General features: G+C 53.7%; 1 protein-coding gene across 2 annotated transcripts in view; it reads right to left on the bottom strand.

Annotated features, from left to right (window-relative positions):
- WNK3 (WNK lysine deficient protein kinase 3) overlaps positions 1-12,332 on the bottom strand; it is an 856,642-nt gene extending 844,310 nt beyond the window's left edge. For both annotated transcript variants that reach the window (XM_078664557.1, XM_078664558.1), the window contains exon 1: positions 12,105-12,332. The gene's annotated coding sequence lies outside the window, so the exon portion shown is untranslated. The remainder of the gene's footprint in view (positions 1-12,104) is intronic.
- Positions 12,333-22,175: the final 9,843 nt, after the last annotated feature.

The following is a 22,175-nucleotide window of genomic DNA, read 5'->3' as shown; positions in this document are numbered from 1 at the left end:
GATCAGAACAGATCTGGAGGCTTTACTTGCTGATGCACAAATGATGAAGAGTCCATGAACCCCGCTTTCTACCGATCCTCATTTGTGTGCACTGTAGTTTTAGCTTTGAAACCTCATGACGGTGTATGAAGTGGCCATTTCAATGGGACTGTGCGGCCTGCAAACAATGCGCCACCTCAGGGCGCTTTAGAGACAGAGAGAAACCCGCCCATCTCAGGGCAATTGAAGCCAGGCTTGATGAATACAAAGGGGGGCTCATGTCTAAAGAAGCACTGATCGCGGCTTATTTCTAGGGGAAGATCACTTAATAAATGTCCTGCAGTGCACAGCAGCAGGAATTCATCGAAACCACAGACCAGTGTCCACAGACCCCCAGGTACCAGAGGTCTGCCCCCACCAGGTGAGGTGCTGCATTATCGGAGGCTCCACAGACCAGTGTCCACAGACCCCCGGGTACCAGAGGTCTGCCCCCACCAGGTGAGGTGCTGCATTATCAGAGGCACCACAGACCAGTGTCCACAGACCCCCGGGTACCAGAGGTCTGCTCCCGCCAGGTGAGGTGCTGCATTATCAGAGGCACCAAGGACCAGTGTCCACAGACCCCCGGGGTACCAGAGGTCTGCCCCCACCAGGTGAGGTGCTGCATTATCAGAGGCACCAAGGACCAGTGTCCACAGACCCCCGGGTACCAGAGGTCTGCTCCCACCAGGTGAGGTGCTGCATTATCAGAGGCACCAAGGACCAGTGTCCACAGACCCCCGGGTACCAGAGGTCTGCTCCCACCAGGTGAGGTGCTGCATTATCAGAGGCACCACAGACCAGTGTCCACAGACCCCCGGGTACCAGAGGTCTGCTCCCACCAGGTGAGGTGCTGCATTATCAGAGGCACCAAGGACCAGTGTCCACAGACCCCCGGGTACCAGAGGTCTGCTCCCACCAGGTGAGGTGCTGCATTATCAGAGGCTCCACTGACCAGTGTCCACAGACCCCCAGGTACCAGAGGTCTGCTCCCACCAGGTGAGGTGCTGCATTATCAGAGGCACCAAGGACCAGTGTCCACAGACCCCCGGGTACCAGAGGTCTGCTCCCACCAGGTGAGGTGCTGCATTATCAGAGGCACCTGAGACGAGTATCCACAGACCCCCGGGTACCAGAGGTCTGCTCCCACCAGGTGAGGTGCTGCATTATCAGAGGCTCCACTGACCAGTGTCCACAGACCCCCAGGTACCAGAGGTCTGCTCCCACCAGGTGAGGTGCTGCATTATCAGAGGCACCAAGGACCAGTGTCCACAGACCCCCGGGTACCAGAGGTCTGCTCCCACCAGGTGAGGTGCTGCATTATCAGAGGCACCAAGGACCAGTGTCCACAGACCCCCAGGTACCAGAGGTCTGCTCCCACCAGGTGGGGTGCTGCATTATCAGAGGCACCAAGGACCAGTGTCCACAGACCCCCAGGTACCAGAGGTCTGCTCCCACCAGGTGAGGTGCTGCATTATCAGAGGCTCCACAGACCAGTGTCCACAGACCCCCGGGTACCAGAGGTCTGCCTTCACCAGGTGAGGTGCTGCATTATCAGAGGCACCACAGACCAGTGTCCACAGACCCCCGGGTACCAGAGGTCTGCCCCCACCAGGTGAGGTGCTGCATTATCAGAGGCTCCACAGACCAGTGTCCACAGACCCCTGGGTACCAGAGGTCTGCTCCCACCAGGTGAGGTGCTGCATTATCAGAGGCACCACAGACCAGTGTCCACAGACCCCCAGGTACCAGAGGTCTGCTCCCACCAGGTGAGGTGCTGCATTATCAGAGGCACCACAGACCAGTGTCCACAGACCCCCAGGTACCAGAGGTCTGCCCCCACCAGGTGAGGTGCTGCATTATCAGAGGCACCACAGACCAGTGTCCACAGACCCCTGGGTACCAGAGGTCTGCTCCCACCAGGTGAGGTGCTGCATTATCAGAGGCACCAAGGACCAGTGTCCACAGACCCCCGGGTACCAGAGGTCTGCTCCCACCAGGTGAGGTGCTGCATTATCAGAGGCACCACAGACCAGTGTCCACAGACCCCCGGGTACCAGAGGTCTGCTCCCACCAGGTGAGGTGCTGCATTATCAGAGGCTCCACAGACCAGTGTCCACAGACCCCCGGGTACCAGAGGTCTGCTCCCACCAGGTGAGGTGCTGCATTATCAGAGGCACCTGAGACGAGTATCCACAGACCCCCGGGTACCAGAGGTCTGCTCCCACCAGGTGAGGTGCTGCATTATCAGAGGCACCAAGGACCAGTGTCCACAGACCCCCGGGTACCAGAGGTCTGCCCCCACCAGGTGAGGTGCTGCATTATCAGAGGCACCAAGGACCAGTGTCCACAGACCCCCAGGTACCAGAGGTCTGCTCCCACCAGGTGAGGTGCTGCATTATCAGAGGCTCCACAGACCAGTGTCCACAGACCCCCGGGTACCAGAGGTCTGCCTTCACCAGGTGAGGTGCTGCATTATCAGAGGCACCACAGACCAGTGTCCACAGACCCCCAGGTACCAGAGGCCTGCCCCACCAGGTGAGGTGCTGCATTATCAGAGGCTCCACAGACCAGTGTCCACAGACCCCTGGGTACCAGAGGCCTGCCCCACCAGGTGAGGTGCTGCATTATCAGAGGCTCCACTGACCAGTGTCCACAGACCCCCAGGTACCAGAGGTCTGCTCCCACCAGGTGAGGTGCTGCATTATCAGAGGCACCAAGGACCAGTGTCCACAGACCCCCGGGTACCAGAGGTCTGCCCCCACCAGGTGAGGTGCTGCATTATCAGAGGCACCAAGGACCAGTGTCCACAGACCCCCAGGTACCAGAGGTCTGCTCCCACCAGGTGAGGTGCTGCATTATCAGAGGCTCCACAGACCAGTGTCCACAGACCCCCGGGTACCAGAGGTCTGCCTTCACCAGGTGAGGTGCTGCATTATCAGAGGCACCACAGACCAGTGTCCACAGACCCCCAGGTACCAGAGGCCTGCCCCACCAGGTGAGGTGCTGCATTATCAGAGGCTCCACAGACCAGTGTCCACAGACCCCTGGGTACCAGAGGTCTGCCTTCACCAGGTGAGGTGCTGCATTATCAGAGGCACCAAGGACCAGTGTCCACAGACCCCCGGGTACCAGAGGTCTGCTCCCGCCAGGTGAGGTGCTGCATTATCAGAGGCTCCACTGACCAGTGTCCACAGACCCCTGGGTACCAGAGGTCTGCCCCCACCAGGTGAGGTGCTGCATTATCAGAGGCACCAAGGACCAAGTGTCCACAGACCCCCAGGTACCAGAGGTCTGCTCCCACCAGGTGAGGTGCTGCATTATCAGAGGCACCACAGACCAGTGTCCACAGACTCCCTGGGTACCAGAGGTCTGCCCCCACCAGGTGAGGTGCTGCATTATCAGAGGCACCACAGACCAGTGTCCACAGACCCCCAGGTACCAGAGGTCTGCTCCCACCAGGTGAGGTGCTGCATTATCAGAGGCACCAAGGACCAGTGTCCACAGACCCCCAGGTACCAGAGGTCTGCTCCCACCAGGTGAGGTGCTGCATTATCAGAGGCTCCACAGACCAGTGTCCACAGACCCCCGGGTACCAGAGGTCTGCCTTCACCAGGTGAGGTGCTGCATTATCAGAGGCACCAAGGACCAGTGTCCACAGACCCCCGGGTACCAGAGGTCTGCTCCCACCAGGTGAGGTGCTGCATTATCAGAGGCACCAAGGACCAAGTGTCCACAGACCCCCAGGTACCAGAGGTCTGCTCCCACCAGGTGAGGTGCTGCATTATCAGAGGCACCACAGACCAGTGTCCACAGACTCCCTGGGTACCAGAGGTCTGCCCCCACCAGGTGAGGTGCTGCATTATCAGAGGCACCTGAGACGAGTATCCACAGACCCCCGGGTACCAGAGGTCTGCTCCCACCAGGTGAGGTGCTGCATTATCAGAGGCACCACAGACCAGTGTCCACAGACTCCCTGGGTACCAGAGGTCTGCCCCCACCAGGTGAGGTGCTGCATTATCAGAGGCACCACAGACCAGTGTCCACAGACCCCCAGGTACCAGAGGTCTGCTCCCACCAGGTGAGGTGCTGCATTATCAGAGGCTCCACAGACCAGTGTCCACAGACCCCCGGGTACCAGAGGTCTGCCCCCACCAGGTGAGGTGCTGCATTATCAGAGGCTCCACAGACCAGTGTCCACAGACTCCCGGGTACCAGAGGTCTGCTCCCACCAGGTGAGGTGCTGCATTATCAGAGGCACCACAGACCAGTGTCCACAGACCCCCAGGTACCAGAGGCCTGCCCCACCAGGTGAGGTGCTGCATTATCAGAGGCTCCACAGACCAGTGTCCACAGACCCCTGGGTACCAGAGGTCTGCCCCCACCAGGTGAGGTGCTGCATTATCAGAGGCACCAAGGACCAGTGTCCACAGACCCCCAGGTACCAGAGGTCTGCCCCCACCAGGTGAGGTGCTGCATTATCAGAGGCTCCACAGACCAGTGTATACAGACCCCCAGGTACCAGAGGTCTGCCCCCACCAGGTGAGGTGCTGCATTATCAGAGGCGCCACAGACCAGTGTCCACAGACCCCTGGGTACCAGAGGTCTGCCCCCACCAGGTGAGGTGCTGCATTATCAGAGGCACCAAGGACCAGTGTCCACAGACCCCCGGGTACCAGAGGTCTGCTCCCACCAGGTGACGTGCCGCATTATCAGAGGCACCAAGGACCAGTGTCCACAGACCCCCGGGTACCAGAGGTCTGCTCCCACCAGGTGAGGTGCTGCATTATCAGAGGCGCCACAGACCAGTGTCCACAGACCCCTGGGTACCAGAGGTCTGCCCCCACCAGGTGAGGTGCTGCATTATCAGAGGCTCCACAGACCAGTGTCCACAGACCCCCAGGTACCAGAGGTCTGCCCCCACCAGGTGAGGTGCTGCATTATCAGAGGCTCCACAGACTAGTGTGCACAGACCCCCAGGTACCAGAGGTCTGCCCCCACCAGGTGAGGTGCTGCATTATCAGAGGCACCAAGGACCAGTGTCCACAGACCCCCGGGTACCAGAGGTCTGCTCCCACCAGGTGAGGTGCTGCATTATCAGAGGCACCAAGGACCAGTGTCCACAGACCCCCGGGTACCAGAGGTCTGCTCCCACCAGGTGAGGTGCTGCATTATCAGAGGCTCCACAGACCAGTGTCCACAGACCCCCAGGTACCAGAGGTCTGCTCCCACCAGGTGAGGTGCTGCATTATCAGAGGCACCAAGGACCAGTGTCCACAGACCCCCGGGTACCAGAGGTCTGCTCCCGCCAGGTGAGGTGCTGCATTATCAGAGGCTCCACTGACCAGTGTCCACAGACCCCTGGGTACCAGAGGTCTGCCCCCACCAGGTGAGGTGCTGCATTATCAGAGGCTCCACAGACCAGTGTCCACAGACCCCCGGGTACCAGAGGTCTGCTCCCGCCAGGTGAGGTGCTGCATTATCAGAGGCTCCACTGACCAGTGTCCACAGACCCCTGGGTACCAGAGGTCTGCCCCCACCAGGTGAGGTGCTGCATTATCAGAGGCACCAAGGACCAGTGTCCACAGACCCCTGGGTACCAGAGGTCTGCCCCCACCAGGTGAGGTGCTGCATTATCAGAGGCCCCAAGGACCAGTGTCCACAGACCCCCGGGTACCAGAGGTCTGCTCCCACCAGGTGAGGTGCTGCATTTTCAGAGGCACCACAGACCAGTGTCCAGAGACCCCCGGGTACCAGAGGTCTGCTCCCACCAGGTGAGGTGCTGCATTATCAGAGGCACCAAGGACCAGTGTCCACAGACCCCCGGGTACCAGAGGTCTGCCCCCACCAGGTGAGGTGCTGCATTATCAGAGGCACCAAGGACCAGTGTCCACAGACCCCCAGGTACCAGAGGTCTGCTCCCACCAGGTGAGGTGCTGCATTATCAGAGGCACCACGGACCAGTGTCCACAGACCCCTGGGTACCAGAGGTCTGCTCCCACCAGGTGAGGTGCTGCATTATCAGAGGCACCAAGGACCAGTGTCCACAGACCCCCAGGTACCAGAGGTCTGCCCCCACCAGGTGAGGTGCTGCATTATCAGAGGCACCAAGGACCAGTGTCCACAGACCCCCGGGTACCAGAGGTCTGCTCCCGCCAGGTGAGGTGCTGCATTATCAGAGGCTCCACAGACCAGTGTCCACAGACCCCTGGGTACCAGAGGTCTGCCTTCACCAGGTGAGGTGCTGCATTATCAGAGGCACCAAGGACCAGTGTCCACAGACCCCCAGGTACCAGAGGTCTGCCCCACCAGGTGAGGTGCTGCATTATCAGAGGCTACACAGACCAGTGTATACAGACCCCCAGGTACCAGAGGTCTGCTCCCACCAGGTGAGGTGCTGCATTATCAGAGGCACCAAGGACCAGTGTCCACAGACCCCCGGGGTACCAGAGGTCTGCCCCCACCAGGTGAGGTGCTGCATTATCAGAGGCACCACTGACCAGTGTCCACAAACCCCCAGGTACCAGAGGTCTGCTCCCACCAGGTGAGGTGCTGCATTATCAGAGGCACCACAGACCAGTGTCCACAGACCCCCAGGTACCAGAGGTCTGCTCCCACCAGGTGAGGTGCTGCATTATCAGAGGCACCACAGACCAGTGTCCACAGACCCCTGGGTACCAGAGGTCTGCCCCCACCAGGTGAGGTGCTGCATTATCAGAGGCACCAAGGACCAGTGTCCACAGACCCCCGGGTACCAGAGGTCTGCCCCCACCAGGTGAGGTGCTGCATTATCAGAGGCTCCACAGACCAGTGTCCACAGACCCCTGGGTACCAGAGGTCTGCTCCCACCAGGTGAGGTGCTGCATTATCAGAGGCACCACAGACCAGTGTCCACAGACCCCCAGGTACCAGAGGTCTGCTCCCACCAGGTGAGGTGCTGCATTATCAGAGGCACCACAGACCAGTGTCCACAGACCCCCAGGTACCAGAGGTCTGCCCCCACCAGGTGAGGTGCTGCATTATCAGAGGCACCACAGACCAGTGTCCACAGACCCCTGGGTACCAGAGGTCTGCCCCCACCAGGTGAGGTGCTGCATTATCAGAGGCACCACAGACCAGTGTCCAGAGACCCCCGGGTACCAGAGGTCTGCTCCCACCAGGTGAGGTGCTGCATTATCAGAGGCACCACAGACCAGTGTCCACAGACCCCCGGGTACCAGAGGTCTGCTCCCACCAGGTGAGGTGCTGCATTATCAGAGGCACCAAGGACCAGTGTCCACAGACCCCCGGGTACCAGAGGTCTGCTCCCACCAGGTGAGGTGCTGCATTATCAGAGGCTCCACAGACCAGTGTCCACAGACCCCTGGGTACCAGAGGTCTGCCCCCACCAGGTGAGGTGCTGCATTATCAGAGGCACCACAGACCAGTGTCCACAGACCCCCAGGTACCAGAGGTCTGCTCCCACCAGGTGAGGTGCTGCATTATCAGAGGCTCCACAGACCAGTGTCCACAGACCCCCAGGTACCAGAGGTCTGCTCCCACCAGGTGAGGTGCTGCATTATCAGAGGCACCAAGGACCAGTGTCCACAGACTCCCGGGTACCAGAGGTCTGCTCCCACCAGGTGAGGTGCTGCATTATCAGAGGCTCCACTGACCAGTGTCCACAGACCCCCGGGTACCAGAGGTCTGCTCCCACCAGGTGAGGTGCTGCATTATCAGAGGCACCACAGACCAGTGTCCACAGACCCCCAGGTACCAGAGGTCTGCTCCCACCAGGTGAGGTGCTGCATTATCAGAGGCACCACAGACCAGTGTCCACAGACCCCCGGGTACCAGAGGTCTGCTCCCACCAGGTGAGGTGCTGCATTATCAGAGGCACCACAGACCAGTGTCCACAGACCCCCAGGTACCAGAGGTCTGCTCCCACCAGGTGAGGTGCTGCATTATCAGAGGCTCCACAGACCAGTGTCCACAGACCCCCAGGTACCAGAGGTCTGCTCCCACCAGGTGAGGTGCTGCATTATCAGAGGCACCACAGACCAGTGTCCACAGACCCCCGGGTACCAGAGGTCTGCTCCCACCAGGTGAGGTGCTGCATTATCAGAGGCACCACAGACCAGTGTCCACAGACCCCCAGGTACCAGAGGTCTGCTCCCACCAGGTGAGGTGCTGCATTATCAGAGGCACCAAGGACCAGTGTCCACAGACCCCCGGGTACCAGAGGTCTGCTCCCACCAGGTGAGGTGCTGCATTATCAGAGGCTCCACAGACTAGTGTGCACAGACCCCCAGGTACCAGAGGTCTGCCCCCACCAGGTGAGGTGCTGCATTATCAGAGGCACCAAGGACCAGTGTCCACAGACCCCCGGGTACCAGAGGTCTGCTCCCACCAGGTGAGGTGCTGCATTATCAGAGGCACCAAGGACCAGTGTCAACAGACCCCCGGGGTACCAGAGGTCTGCCCCCACCAGGTGAGGTGCTGCATTATCAGAGGCACCAAGGACCAGTGTCAACAGACCCCCGGGGTACCAGAGGTCTGCCCCCACCAGGTGAGGTGCTGCATTATCAGAGGCACCAAGGACCAGTGTCCACAGACCCCCAGGTACCAGAGGTCTGCTCCCACCAGGTGAGGTGCTGCATTATCAGAGGCACCAAGGACCAGTGTCCACAGACCCCCGGGTACCAGAGGTCTGCCCCCACCAGGTGAGGTGCTGCATTATCAGAGGCACCACAGACCAGTGTCCACAGACCCCCGGGTACCAGAGGTCTGCCCCCACCAGGTGAGGTGCTGCATTATCAGAGGCACCACAGACCAGTGTCCACAGACCCCCAGGTACCAGAGGTCTGCTCCCACCAGGTGAGGTGCTGCATTATCAGAGGCACCAAGGACCAGTGTCCACAGACCCCCGGGTACCAGAGGTCTGCTCCCACCAGGTGAGGTGCTGCATTATCAGAGGCTCCACAGACCAGTGTCCACAGACCCCCAGGTACCAGAGGTGTGCCCCCACCAGGTGAGGTGCTGCATTATCAGAGGCACCAAGGACCAGTGTCCACAGACCCCCAGGTACCAGAGGTCTGCCCCACCAGGTGAGGTGCTGCATTATCAGAGGCTACACAGACCAGTGTATACAGACCCCCAGGTACCAGAGGTCTGCCCCCACCAGGTGAGGTGCTGCATTATCAGAGGCACCAAGGACCAGTGTCCACAGACCCCTGGGTAACAGAGGTCTGCCCCCACCAGGTGAGGTGCTGCATTATCAGAGGCACCAAGGACCAGTGTCCACAGACCCCCGGGTACCAGAGGTCTGCTCCCACCAGGTGAGGTGCTGCATTATCAGAGGCTCCACAGACCAGTGTCCACAGACCCCCAGGTACCAGAGGTCTGCTCCCACCAGGTGAGGTGCTGCATTATCAGAGGCACCACAGACCAGTGTCCACAGACCCCCGGGTACCAGAGGTCTGCTCCCACCAGGTGAGGTGCTGCATTATCAGAGGCACCACAGACCAGTGTCCACAGACCCCCAGGTACCAGAGGTCTGCTCCCACCAGGTGAGGTGCTGCATTATCAGAGGCTCCACAGACCAGTGTCCACAGACCCCCAGGTACCAGAGGTCTGCTCCCACCAGGTGAGGTGCTGCATTATCAGAGGCACCAAGGACCAGTGTCCACAGACCCCCGGGTACCAGAGGTCTGCTCCCACCAGGTGAGGTGCTGCATTATCAGAGGCTCCACAGACCAGTGTCCACAGACCCCCAGGTACCAGAGGTCTGCCCCCACCAGGTGAGGTGCTGCATTATCAGAGGCTCCACAGACCAGTGTCCAGAGACCCCCAGGTACCAGAGGTCTGCTCCCACCAGGTGAGGTGCTGCATTATCAGAGGCACCTGAGACGAGTATCCACAGACCCCCGGGTACCAGAGGTCTGCTCCCACCAGGTGAGGTGCTGCATTATCAGAGGCCCCAAGGACCAGTGTCCACAGACCCCCGGGTACCAGAGGTCTGCTCCCACCAGGTGAGGTGCTGCATTATCAGAGGCTCCACAGACCAGTGTCCACAGACCCCCAGGTACCAGAGGTCTGCTCCCACCAGGTGAGGTGCTGCATTATCGGAGGCTCCACAGACCAGTGTCCAGAGACCCCCGGGTACCAGAGGTCTGCTCCCACCAGGTGAGGTGCTGCATTATCAGAGGCACCACAGACCAGTGTCCAGAGACCCCCGGGTACCAGAGGTCTGCTCCCACCAGGTGAGGTGCTGCATTATCAGAGGCTCCACAGACCAGTGTCCACAGACCCCCGGGTACCAGAGGTCTGCTCCCACCAGGTGAGGTGCTGCATTATCAGAGGCTCCACAGACCAGTGTCCACAGACCCCCGGGTACCAGAGGTCTGCTCCCACCAGGTGAGGTGCTGCATTATCAGAGGCACCACAGACCAGTGTCCAGAGACCCCCGGGTACCAGAGGTCTGCTCCCACCAGGTGAGGTGCTGCATTATCAGAGGCTCCACAGACCAGTGTCCACAGACCCCCAGGTACCAGAGGTCTGCTCCCACCAGGTGAGGTGCTGCATTATCAGAGGCACCAAGGACCAGTGTCCACAGACCCCCGGGTACCAGAGGTCTGCTCCCACCAGGTGAGGTGCTGCATTATCAGAGGCTCCACAGACCAGTGTCCACAGACCCCCAGGTACCAGAGGTCTGCCCCCACCAGGTGAGGTGCTGCATTATCAGAGGCACCAAGGACCAAGTGTCCACAGACCCCCAGGTACCAGAGGTCTGCCCCCACCAGGTGAGGTGCTGCATTATCGGAGGCTCCACAGACCAGTGTCCAGAGACCCCCGGGTACCAGAGGTCTGCTCCCACCAGGTGAGGTGCTGCATTATCAGAGGCTCCACAGACCAGTGTCCACAGACCCCCAGGTACCAGAGGTCTGCTCCCACCAGGTGAGGTGCTGCATTATCAGAGGCACCAAGGACCAGTGTCCACAGACCCCCGGGTACCAGAGGTCTGCTCCCACCAGGTGAGGTGCTGCATTATCAGAGGCTCCACAGACCAGTGTCCACAGACCCCCAGGTACCAGAGGTCTGCCCCCACCAGGTGAGGTGCTGCATTATCAGAGGCTCCACAGACCAGTGTCCAGAGACTCCCTGGGTACCAGAGGTCTGCTCCCACCAGGTGAGGTGCTGCATTATCAGAGGCTCCACAGACCAGTGTCCACAGACCCCCAGGTACCAGAGGTCTGCCCCCACCAGGTGAGGTGCTGCATTATCAGAGGCTCCACAGACCAGTGTCCACAGACCCCTGGGTACCAGAGGTCTGCTCCCACCAGGTGAGGTGCTGCATTATCAGAGGCACCAAGGACCAGTGTCCACAGACCCCCGGGTACCAGAGGTCTGCTCCCACCAGGTGAGGTGCTGCATTATCAGAGGCTCCACAGACCAGTGTCCAGAGACTCCCTGGGTACCAGAGGTCTGCTCCCACCAGGTGAGGTGCTGCATTATCAGAGGCTCCACAGACCAGTGTCCACAGACCCCCAGGTACCAGAGGTCTGCCCCCACCAGGTGAGGTGCTGCATTATCAGAGGCTCCACAGACCAGTGTCCACAGACCCCCAGGTACCAGAGGTCTGCCCCCACCAGGTGAGGTGCTGCATTATCAGAGGCTCCACAGACCAGTGTCCACAGACCAGTGTCCAGAGACCCCCCTACACAGGGGTCTCAGGGCCCCACCCAGATCCACATGGACAATGACCCCCCCCCCTTCCTGTAAGGGCCCCACACTACACCCCCCCCCCCCCAGGCATCCAAATGAACATCAGCCCATTCAAAGAAATGGTATCACCCCGCCCCCCCCCCCCCATGGGAGGGCACCTAGTGACAGCACCCCCCAGTGACCCCCCCCCCCCGGCTTTGAAATGGTTCACACATTCCCCCCCCCCCTCAGATACTTCCAAGCCCCCCCCACTGACAGGAGGCACACCCCCCCCACAGCCCCCTCCCCTCAGAGCCCCCCCCCCTCAGAGGGCCCCCTCCCCCCGTCCACACAGCAGCCACGCCCCCGGCCCCCTCTCCCCGCCCCCCTCGGCCCCCCCTCACCTGCTCGGGCCGCGGGGGGGTCTCCTCCACTCCCCCTCTCCTCTTACCGGCCTCTCTCGCTCGCGGCCGGCGGGCGGGGGCGCGCGCTCTGTGTCTGAGGCGGCGCGAGCGCTGGAGCAGGAGGGAGGGTGGGGGGGGCGGTGCGCGAGCCTCGAGCATGCGCACACCGTGCCGCCGACAGCCTTGAAGGAGCGCGCGCACCTGCACAGCTGCGCGAGACAGGAAGACGCGCGCTCGAGGTGGACGGCGGCGCCTGCGCACTGGAGCTCCCCGCCGGGCGGACACGTCACTGGCACGCGGGAGCGCGCGCCCTCACCTAACGGTCGTCGCGCAAGCCACTGCTGCCACAGTTCCAAGAACAAGGTCACGCCCACTCCTCGGGCACGCGGACAGGCGGCTAATGAGAAGCCGCGTTTGTCTCAAAGCTTGGGATGGATTGAAAGCACTGGCTCCATTCGGCCAAGCGTCGGCACACGGACTCATGGGAATTGTAGTGCAAGAGGGTAGCTGCTCAATTGAGGCGTTCTCTGTTCTTTTAAAGCCCACACACGCCCTCTATTTACCCATTATCTGCAGCAGGCACAGGATGAAAGGAGCTGAGTCCCATACCCGCCCCGCGGGCCCCTCGATAGACTCGTGGTCTGTAGCCTCTGAGCAGTGGAGCTGGGAAAATAGGCCCAGGCAATGGGACTCTGCCCTCTCCTGCCCCCTCCCCATCAATAAGTGATTTTTTGATACCTAAAAAAGTGGCATGCACGACTGCATGGACCTGAGCTTGGTGCAGGCAATGCTTGTTTTAATATCAAGGAAATCAACAATCAAACAGCACATGAAAAATAAAAAAACAGTGTAGTGAGTTTGAAATAATGAAATTCCAGAAAGAAGAAATGAATTTAAGAATTAGTTTATTAATTACAAGAGCTTGTGCACGGAGAGGTGACTACGCAGAGTCACGGTGTCTAATCACGACACAGTACATGACGTCACATTTATACCTTCTTAACATTCTTAATGCGCGCGTGCCTGGTAACCAATAGGAACGATATGCAGCAATTAACAACTAGAACCACAACATCTCCCTTTTGGGGAAAGGAGGGAAAACATAAACTCATGCTCTATAAGTGCACTGGACAAACTAGGAATCTTAATGACTTGTGTGCCAGATCCTTCCCAAACCCTATGCAAAAGGGGAAACGAAAACAAAAAGGGAAAACAAAAAGGATAACCTATTAGAAAGGGGCATTGCTGTCCCACAGGGCTTATTTTATATATATAATGTGAATATTGTCGGTGAAGACATATCTGCAAGGGTGAACTCTACAATATTTGTGAACATTGCTAAATGGGTGGTTGTCTGGTACACATTTACCTCTACTAGAGTGCTCGGTTCCATATTTTCACCCGGATGAATATGTGACCAGGAAAACTCATTACCACCTTCATATAGCCTTTCCTTCTCCTGTGCCATGAATAAGCTTGGAAAATTTGTTGGGCAATAAGACTCACCTTTGTTGTGGACACAAACATATTTTCTTGAGGAGAACAGAACTACAATAAACACATAAGATTTAAAAAAGATCAAGGGTTTAGACACTACCTAGATATAATATACAGTTTTAGACTACAGCCCATATCCCATGACGCTTTCTATGTTTACAGCCCTATGCACAAGTATGACCTGTTTATATATTAACAGACATTCAATTATCCACTTTCTGACCTGTAACTGATGATATATTATACATAGTGTAAGAACTACTTTGGAACAAAGACTTTGACACAACTATCACTCTCATCAAATAAACGATGAAATCCAGTGGAGAAGTTAATTTCATATTAAGTGTAATTCTGTACGAAGATATTCTTTCTTGAATCAAGTCTTTAACTGGAAATATAGCTGCCAAAGCCAGTCGATTTCATCTTATCATTAAGTCAATTTGTGTACTTTCAGAGGGAAGACAAGAGCGTGGAAGTCCATGACTGAATTCGAGTAACTGTACTGGAAAACTTGCTATAAAACTTTATCCAATATGAATCGCTACTTGCGATAACCTAACAATATGACCAAGAAATAGATATAGTGAAATCGAGACATGGCTTTTTGAACAAAGAAGGGTTAGGTATGGAAACACGTTGCATACTTTATTTATAAGGAATGACATAGTAAGCACAACTACATAATTGACCCCTTTGAGTGCTGTAATTTCCTCTGCATGGTTAAACCTGTAAGACATTGTAGCTACTCCAACTTCGCTCTCCAAATAGTGAACCAAACTTACTTAAACAGTAACTGCTCATTACTGGATTCTGATGGTAGAGAAACAAGAGAAATGAAACCTTCATCTAATACAACGGGATCCTCTGATCCCGGTTTTAGGATTATTTTTAAATCTGCAAGATCTCTCCACCCTACTATGTTTCTTCCCCTTTCTGCCACATAAACCTTGGTTCTGATACTTCTACCTTTTATGCTCAGAATATCTTCAAAATACCCAAACATATTTATTTCAAATTCCCCAAATGCTGTAGGTGACACATCAGATGGGAATAATTTCACATTTGGCCAATACTCCAAATACTTGGTGTCAGAAATTATTGAAATGGGCGAACCTGAATCCGCCATGATATTGAGCTTAACTTCTCCTACCTGTGCCACTCCTAATGGACTGTTGATGTGACTATCACCATCATCTAGAGCTAAAACAATATTGGAACACATATCCTCATCGAAATCATCAACCACGTTAATTTTTGTACTAACGTAGCGTTTTTGGCCAAAATTCCCACACACGCCTGCAAAATGTCCTACCTTTTGGCAGCTTGTACATAGTTTCCCAATTGCTGGACAACTTACGGAATCAGCTTTATGGTTCTGAGAACCACATCTAAAACATACGATAGGGGAAGAATTAGATTTATAGTTAGAACTGTAAGATTTGTTGGTACCAATTTCTTTCCGTCTCTTGTCATTAACATATGCAACATATGAACATGAAGATTCATTTACTTTAGCCAATTCTTTCCTGCTCTCAAGTGAACGCTCGATACCCTTGGCGATATCCACCACCTCAGACAATGTGGGCTTTTTACAGGCAAGTAAACGCTCCTGAATTTTGTGCTCAAAACAGTGAAATACAAATTGGTCACGTATATATATATCTGCCATGTCACCGGAATCGCACTTAGTGGCTAACACCCTTAAACTCCCAATATACACTCTTCTGCATTTTCTGATTCTAATTGTTTCCTCATCGCAAACCGATGTCTGCCCTACATTATGTTCTCCTCCTCGTCAAATTGTTTTTCTAATCTTTTCACAGCCTCCTGAAATTCATCAAGGGGAATAATATGTCCCGGAACAGGTTCATATTCTGGTAGGCTCTCAAACATTTCTTGGCCAGCAACCCCTAAAAGCCCATAAAGAATAGCTTTTTTCCGTTCGGCGTCATATTTCTTGCCATTAATAGCAACCAAATAATTTTCGAAAGCCCTGTACCAGCTCTTCCATTTCATCACTGGTTTACCTGGAACTTCCAGAAAATGTGCTGGCGCACTGAAATTACTATCACTGGACATTACTTTTACTTCTTCTTCAGCCTCTCTCTTAATAAAGATATCAATCTTGTTGCTTGGAATATATTCCTGTATATAATGAATATTTTCAAAGAAACGAAGACCAAAATGTATTAACAGAGATTAAAACAATGTCTCCAAGCAAATCCTTGCGTAGAAATTGAATAACTAAATAATACGATTGCCTTAAGTAAGCAGTATAGTTCGTTTACTATTTATTTTCTCAATTAGAACTTTACGTTGCAACTCGATGAAATGATTCACTCACCTCAAGAAATGAAATTAGAGGTTTATACCATACGTCAGTTATATCCCTTAATCTCGAGATCCAACATGTGATTTAAATAAACTCTTATCTCCGCTTGTAATTTCTTTGCTTTGCAAGTCAAACTCACCGGAATATAAAACAACAAGCTGCGATCGCGGCAATTTCGATGAAGGAGAAACAAAAAAAAAGAATAATTCCAAGATGGCGTCACGTACTCACGTCAGTAGCGTGATGACGTAACGTCAGTAATCAACCTTCATCTGATGCGAAGAAAGATGTTTTAATGACGTAAGGTGACAGGTGAGTATAGACTGTTGACAGTTGGAACTGTCAATGAACCTTTCAGCGGCAAATCAAATTCTTTCAGGAACCCTGCCAAAGTACACCTCGGCAATTCTGCAATAAATATTATACAACTTATAAATGTGAAAAGTCACTTGAAAAACGCAAATATCCACACTTGCCTGATAAATAACTTTAAGCGGCTTTGCAGATACCGACGTTCTTCCTCATGAAGCACTTCACTGAAGAACGTTGAAAATCCGCGGTCTGTATTCACGGCTCGAAAACAGAAAAGAAGCAAATTACAATAAGAATGGTTCCTGAAATTGAATGAAAAGCAGACACTTGCCTCGAAATAAAGTGTAGTCCGCAAGAAGAAATCTCCGCCACAAGGTCTTAACTTTTTCGTCCCGACCTCGTCGCCATTTGTAGTGAATTTGAAATAATGAAATTCCAGAAAGAAGAAATGAACTTAAGAATTAGTTTATTAATTACAAGAGCTTGTGCACGGAGAGGTGACTACGCAGAGTCACGGTGTCTAATCACGACACAGTACATGACGTCACATTTATACCTGCTTAACATTCTTAATGCGCGCGTGCCTGGTAACCAATAGGAACGATATGTAGCAATTAACAACTAGAACCACAACAAACAGCATGAATAAAATCAAGGATTTTCAATGCAAAAGGTCTCGCATTTACGAGAGTTTGAGCTATTCGTGGCGCTGGGTTCGGGGTTACAGATCAGGCAGACACGTGGTGCATTTAAGTATTTATTATAATATAAGAGCGCCGGGGAAGGAGCTCCAGCTCTGAATATAGCTGGGCTACCAATGCCAGGGAACTGGCCGCCCGCGCTCCTAGCGTCTGCCGTCACGCGATGACGGAGACACTAGAGCGCAACACTACATATCTCCCCCCTTTACCAATGCTACAAAAGAGTGGATAGTTCAGTCCAGATGTGGTTAGGTCTTCATGTCGAACTCGCAATACTTCTTGGGTAGTACCACGGTCCTGCTTACGGGGCTGTAGTGGGGCTCTGTGCACTGGCCCTGTGTCAGTGCTCTTCCTGCATGAGGTGGAGGGGTCGCTGTGCCTCGCGTCCTGTCTCCTCCTCTCCCTGAGCTTGGATGCAGGCGTGCTCGCACCGCGTTCCTGTATTCAATATGCTCCCATTGCGGGGGAGGGGCACAGCTTACTCACTGTTCTGCCGCTCCGTGTGGCATCGGATTGTGGCCGGATAGTTGTGCTGCAAGTAGCTGGCGTAGCGCTCCTCCTCTCCTCAGCCGTGATGCTCCTCGGGTCGGTGCGCTTGGCCCCCTCCGTGGCTCCTCTGCCGCGCACTCATTCTATTTCCACGCCACCGCATTTCATTGGCTGCTGCGTCTTGGTTGGGCTGTGGACGTGTCCCCCTACCATCCTTGTCGCCAATTTGTGGTGCTTGGTTTGGGGTTACAGATCAGGCAGACACGTGGTGCATTTAAGTATTTACTATAATATTAGAGCGCCGGGGAAGAAGCTCCAGCTCTGACTATAGCTGGGCTACCAATGCCAGATAAATGGCCCTCGCTCCTAGCGTCTGCCGTCACGGGATGACGGAGACACTAGAGCGCAACACTACACTATTGGCATTGTAAATGACATTTTTTTTTATTTATGTGTTGATTTTACAACAGATGAATAAGAGGCATTTACAATGCCAATAGCTTAACCAGTTGACCGTGGCACGAATACCGCCGCGGTGCGGGCATTTTAATCAGTGGGCGGGGTTTGGACAGCCCCCATCTGTCCTCTGTACACACCCACCGTCACAGGGGGCAATCCTCAGCATGGAACGGGTTAAACTCTCGCAAATGCGAGAACTATTGCATTGCAAATGCGTTTGTCGCCCATGCTATAAAGAGGAAAAAAAGTGCGTTAGGAGAGAGTGTGTCCCAAAAGCAGGCAGGACAAAGCTATTTGGGAAAATAGTGCTTAGAGGCTGTAATTAAAGCCTACCGAGTAACAGCACATGTAATAGGGGATGTTCTCATCAGAAGTTACAAAATGAGACAAGGCAGTACTAAGGAGGGACTACTAAGGCTATTGACCAATGAAAAGCCACAGTTAACGGTGGACAATGACACAAGCCAATGAAAAACATGGGCATGACCAATGAAAAGCCACAGTTAACGGTGGACAATGACACAAGCCAATGAAAAACATGGGCAGAGAGTGGGCGGAGCTTCAAGTCCATACCTGAATGCAGCGTTAAAATATAAAATCTGATTTTCTCGTATTTTGATTAAGCAATGCCTCATCCATTTTTCACCCTGTCCGGCTCTATCCTTGACACCGCATCTGTATAAACATGAGTAAAGAATCTAGATTGGGGCATTGTAGGCTGCGTATACATGCAGAGCCAGCGCAAACGAATAGCTGGTGTCTGCTCTGGGTTTTTCAGACAATGCTAAAGCCTCAAGTAAAGTTTACTTAGATAGCACACCTTGTTGTGCAGCCTTAGGACGCGACAATTGCACAAGACACCAAGGCTATCGATTCTTACCATTACTTCATTTGTGTGTTCTTCCCAAAGCTCTATTTACCTCTGGTCGTCCCTTGTTTGTGATCGCTTGTTTATAAAAACCCATGTAATCATCGTTCAGTGTGCTTTCTCCTTGAGTATCTCTATGGTGCTTGACGGATGAGCCCCCATTCATGAATGCTAATTAAGGACCTTTGGTTTGTACTTCACTCCAGTGTCGATTCCTCCTTACTTGTTAAGAACCCGTGGACTAAGGGTGACCCTGCACCAGTGGGTTTTCAATAATCCGCCTCCACAGCAGCATGCCTCGCGGAGAAGCGCAAGAGCTGTCCAGGATCGACCTAAAAAATGGCCTCCACATTGACCTGTCAGACCAGGCCTTTGAGGCCAGCTGAACCCTGCCTCAGTTCGCTCATGGGAATTTTAAGCTTATGATGCCCCATTTCGACAAGTTGTTTTTATAAAGTTATTGGTGTATTTGTGAGGCATCAGACTGTAGCGAGCCGTCTGGCCTCTACGTTAAGGGTAATAGAAATGCATACATGCCAAAAGACCCAATTCAGGGCGGACAGTCTGTTTTTTTTAATTTTAAGTAAAAAATATCCTTATTTTAGACGTGTCACGCATAAAATTGCCTATGCTTCAATAAGGATCCTTGATTTTTTTCCAAATCTCTCTCTTCCTAGTTTTAAAATGCTGCCATGTATGCCAAAGGGGGATAAATAAATGGGTGGCTGGACCGCTTGGGTCTCACTCCCAGACCATAACCAGTGTGTCCGGTTGTCTGTTGCAGTGACTGGCCCCGTGGGGGCTCTCCACTTTACAATCACGACACAGGATGGGTGCTGGCCACAACATGGTGATGCGGTTGATTGCTTGCCAACACCGCAGTCAACCCTCAGCCAACCCATGCAGCAACCCATCATCCTTCCCCTTGCGTTTACCATTGAGTGGGGCCAACTGGCACTGCCTGCGCAGACCCAAGAACTAGTGGACGGCCTGCTGCATGGTCAGCTGCAAGGTGCCCACCTGGATGCAGAGATACAGTGGGCATTTCCTCCTGTTGCAAAGCCTTTCTTTACCAGCAGGGTCCGCAGAGAAGCACTGCATTGCAACCTGCACCAACATCACAGAAGTGTGGTACTTCTCAGCAAGTGGGAAGTGTGCCTCAAGGTAGTCGCTGCCTCTCCCTACACCAGCCCTTCTCTTATTACGGACCAAAATATGTCAGATTGACATATGCTGAGCAGTGCCGCCCCTAGCAGAAGAAATAATAACTTTGAGCACACCTCTGCACCAAAGTGATTTCAGGAAGTACAGGTAGCCCTACAACGCTGCTACAAACTCCGTTCAAACACAAGACTCAGTTGTTCACAACAAAGATGACAGACAACCATCATGGATCATAAACAACTAGCGGCCCAGTTTCAAGTCCCAGTACACATAGTAGCTTCTCCGCTAATGTGGAGGAGTGTCACCCCACTGCTCTAAGAGCACTGCACCATCAGCACTCAATTTGACTCTGTGTATATGTTGAATCTATACCTAGTACAGAGAATAAATGGAGTAAAGTATTTCAGATATAGAGAGAGAGTTATATTGATTACCTGAGAAAAAAGAGTCCCACAGAACTGTCTTGTTTGCTGATACTCTGTACCCTGTTTGGTATATTGGGCGTAAGGCTGAGGTCCTGTGTTTCATTATGCACAGACTCTACGGCCATGGGCACAATTCGTCCCCTCATTAAGACAACGTTTGCTGCGCTGGTGGATAACAGAAAGCAGGATGGACTAAATTTAAGGAATAGATTTGAGACCTTCTCTTTTGGCAGGAAGAGACATTAACATATGCGGAGCTACTCCCAGTGTCCTCTAGGCCAAAAGACATTTAAGACCCCCTGAGGGGGTATTTGTTAACTTATACAGATGTACTGGGCGGACAGGATGACCCCCCATCCACTTCCCCCCTCACTAACGGACAAGAGCAGGAATCCCCATCAAGAGTCCTAAAAGGGGCAGAAGTATAGTAAAAAACCTAAGCCATACATATGAACCCACTCGAGGTCCAGGAAACCATCCACAAGTTAAAAGAGAATATGCAACATTACATCGCGGTGTTTACACCGCCATACCTTTACAACGCAGGCATTACAACGTAAGTTGTTACAACGACTTGAGCTGAAGGGCGCTGGACTTATGAATAGTATGATTTACTATTCCAACTCCAGTCTACGTACAGTAGGGAAGATGTTGGAATAGTAAATCATACTATTCCTTAGGTTAGAGCGCCATCCAGCGCAAGTCATTGTAATAACTTGCGTTGTAATACCCACGTTGTAAAGGTATTGCGGGGTAAACACTGCAATGTAAGCGAAGTTTCCCATTAAAAGACTATGACTGTCATTAACATACGAAAACACAACTTACTAGTTGATCATTTGAGTTATAGTGCTAGTTATTGCAATGTATATGATCTAAACTGTTGTAATATGAGAGTTGCTCCTCAAATGATACTGAGATATTATCGATGTGCTTACTATGTTGTACGTCTGTACTGTTTTAAAAGTGACAATAAATAAACAAAGAAAAAAAATGTCCTTTCAAAGATCTGTGTAACGGGCGGTCTCGCCGACCCACCCCGAATATGAGGGGAACCATGACTTCACATTTTCAAAATCCCCCTCTTTTCGTTCTCAGCAGACGGACTATCACGAGACTGAATACGAGGTAGACCCTCACATGGACGAGGAGTACGTATGGCCCTTTAATGAAAGAGCAGAGGACGAGTGGGCGGGCCTACAAGACAGCGTGCGGACGTCAAATACGACAGACCCGGAAGAGAAGGTGTGTTTGTACACCCGGAGGGAGAAGAGCGAGGAGAGGCGTACGGAGGAAGAGAGCGAACGGAGAACCACGGAGTCGGAGTCCCGAAGGTCGGAGCAAGCAGGAGAGACCCCACAGACGGTGGAAAAGCCAGGAGGCCAACTTTATCGCGATCCGCCCAGCCACTCACCCGGGGGAGGTGTGTGGCTTCTCCAGGTGCGTGAGAAACTCAGGGGTTGGGTGGGACGGAGAGGCGGTGCCAGATTTTCGTAATTGGTATTCCCTAGTCCCGGTTCCCTTTTTCCCGAGCACTACCTATCCCCGTAGTTTGCACTTGTACATAGGCTTCAAGTCACGGGTGGTTGTGACCTCTCACTCCCTTTCCCCTGAACACTGTAAGACGTGAGACCGTGTTCTCACCAGTTCTTTTTTTTCTTTCCTTACCTGGGGTCCCGAGTCTTGAGAGCAAAGACGGACGCAGAGGACCGAAAACCCCGAAGGAGCCCGGACGGCTATCGGAGGAGCGAACCCGACAAACATCGGCATCAGAGGCCCTCTAGGAGTCGATCACCACGGAGGCCCCACCCTGTCCGGAGGACT

The sequence above is a fragment of the Lissotriton helveticus genome, chromosome 10, assembly GCF_964261635.1.
Source record: "Lissotriton helveticus chromosome 10, aLisHel1.1, whole genome shotgun sequence".
In the NCBI taxonomy this organism is placed as follows: Eukaryota; Metazoa; Chordata; class Amphibia; order Caudata; family Salamandridae; genus Lissotriton; species Lissotriton helveticus.
Note: the sequence above shows the minus strand (reverse complement) of the source record. Positions and strands in the feature narration are given on the sequence as shown.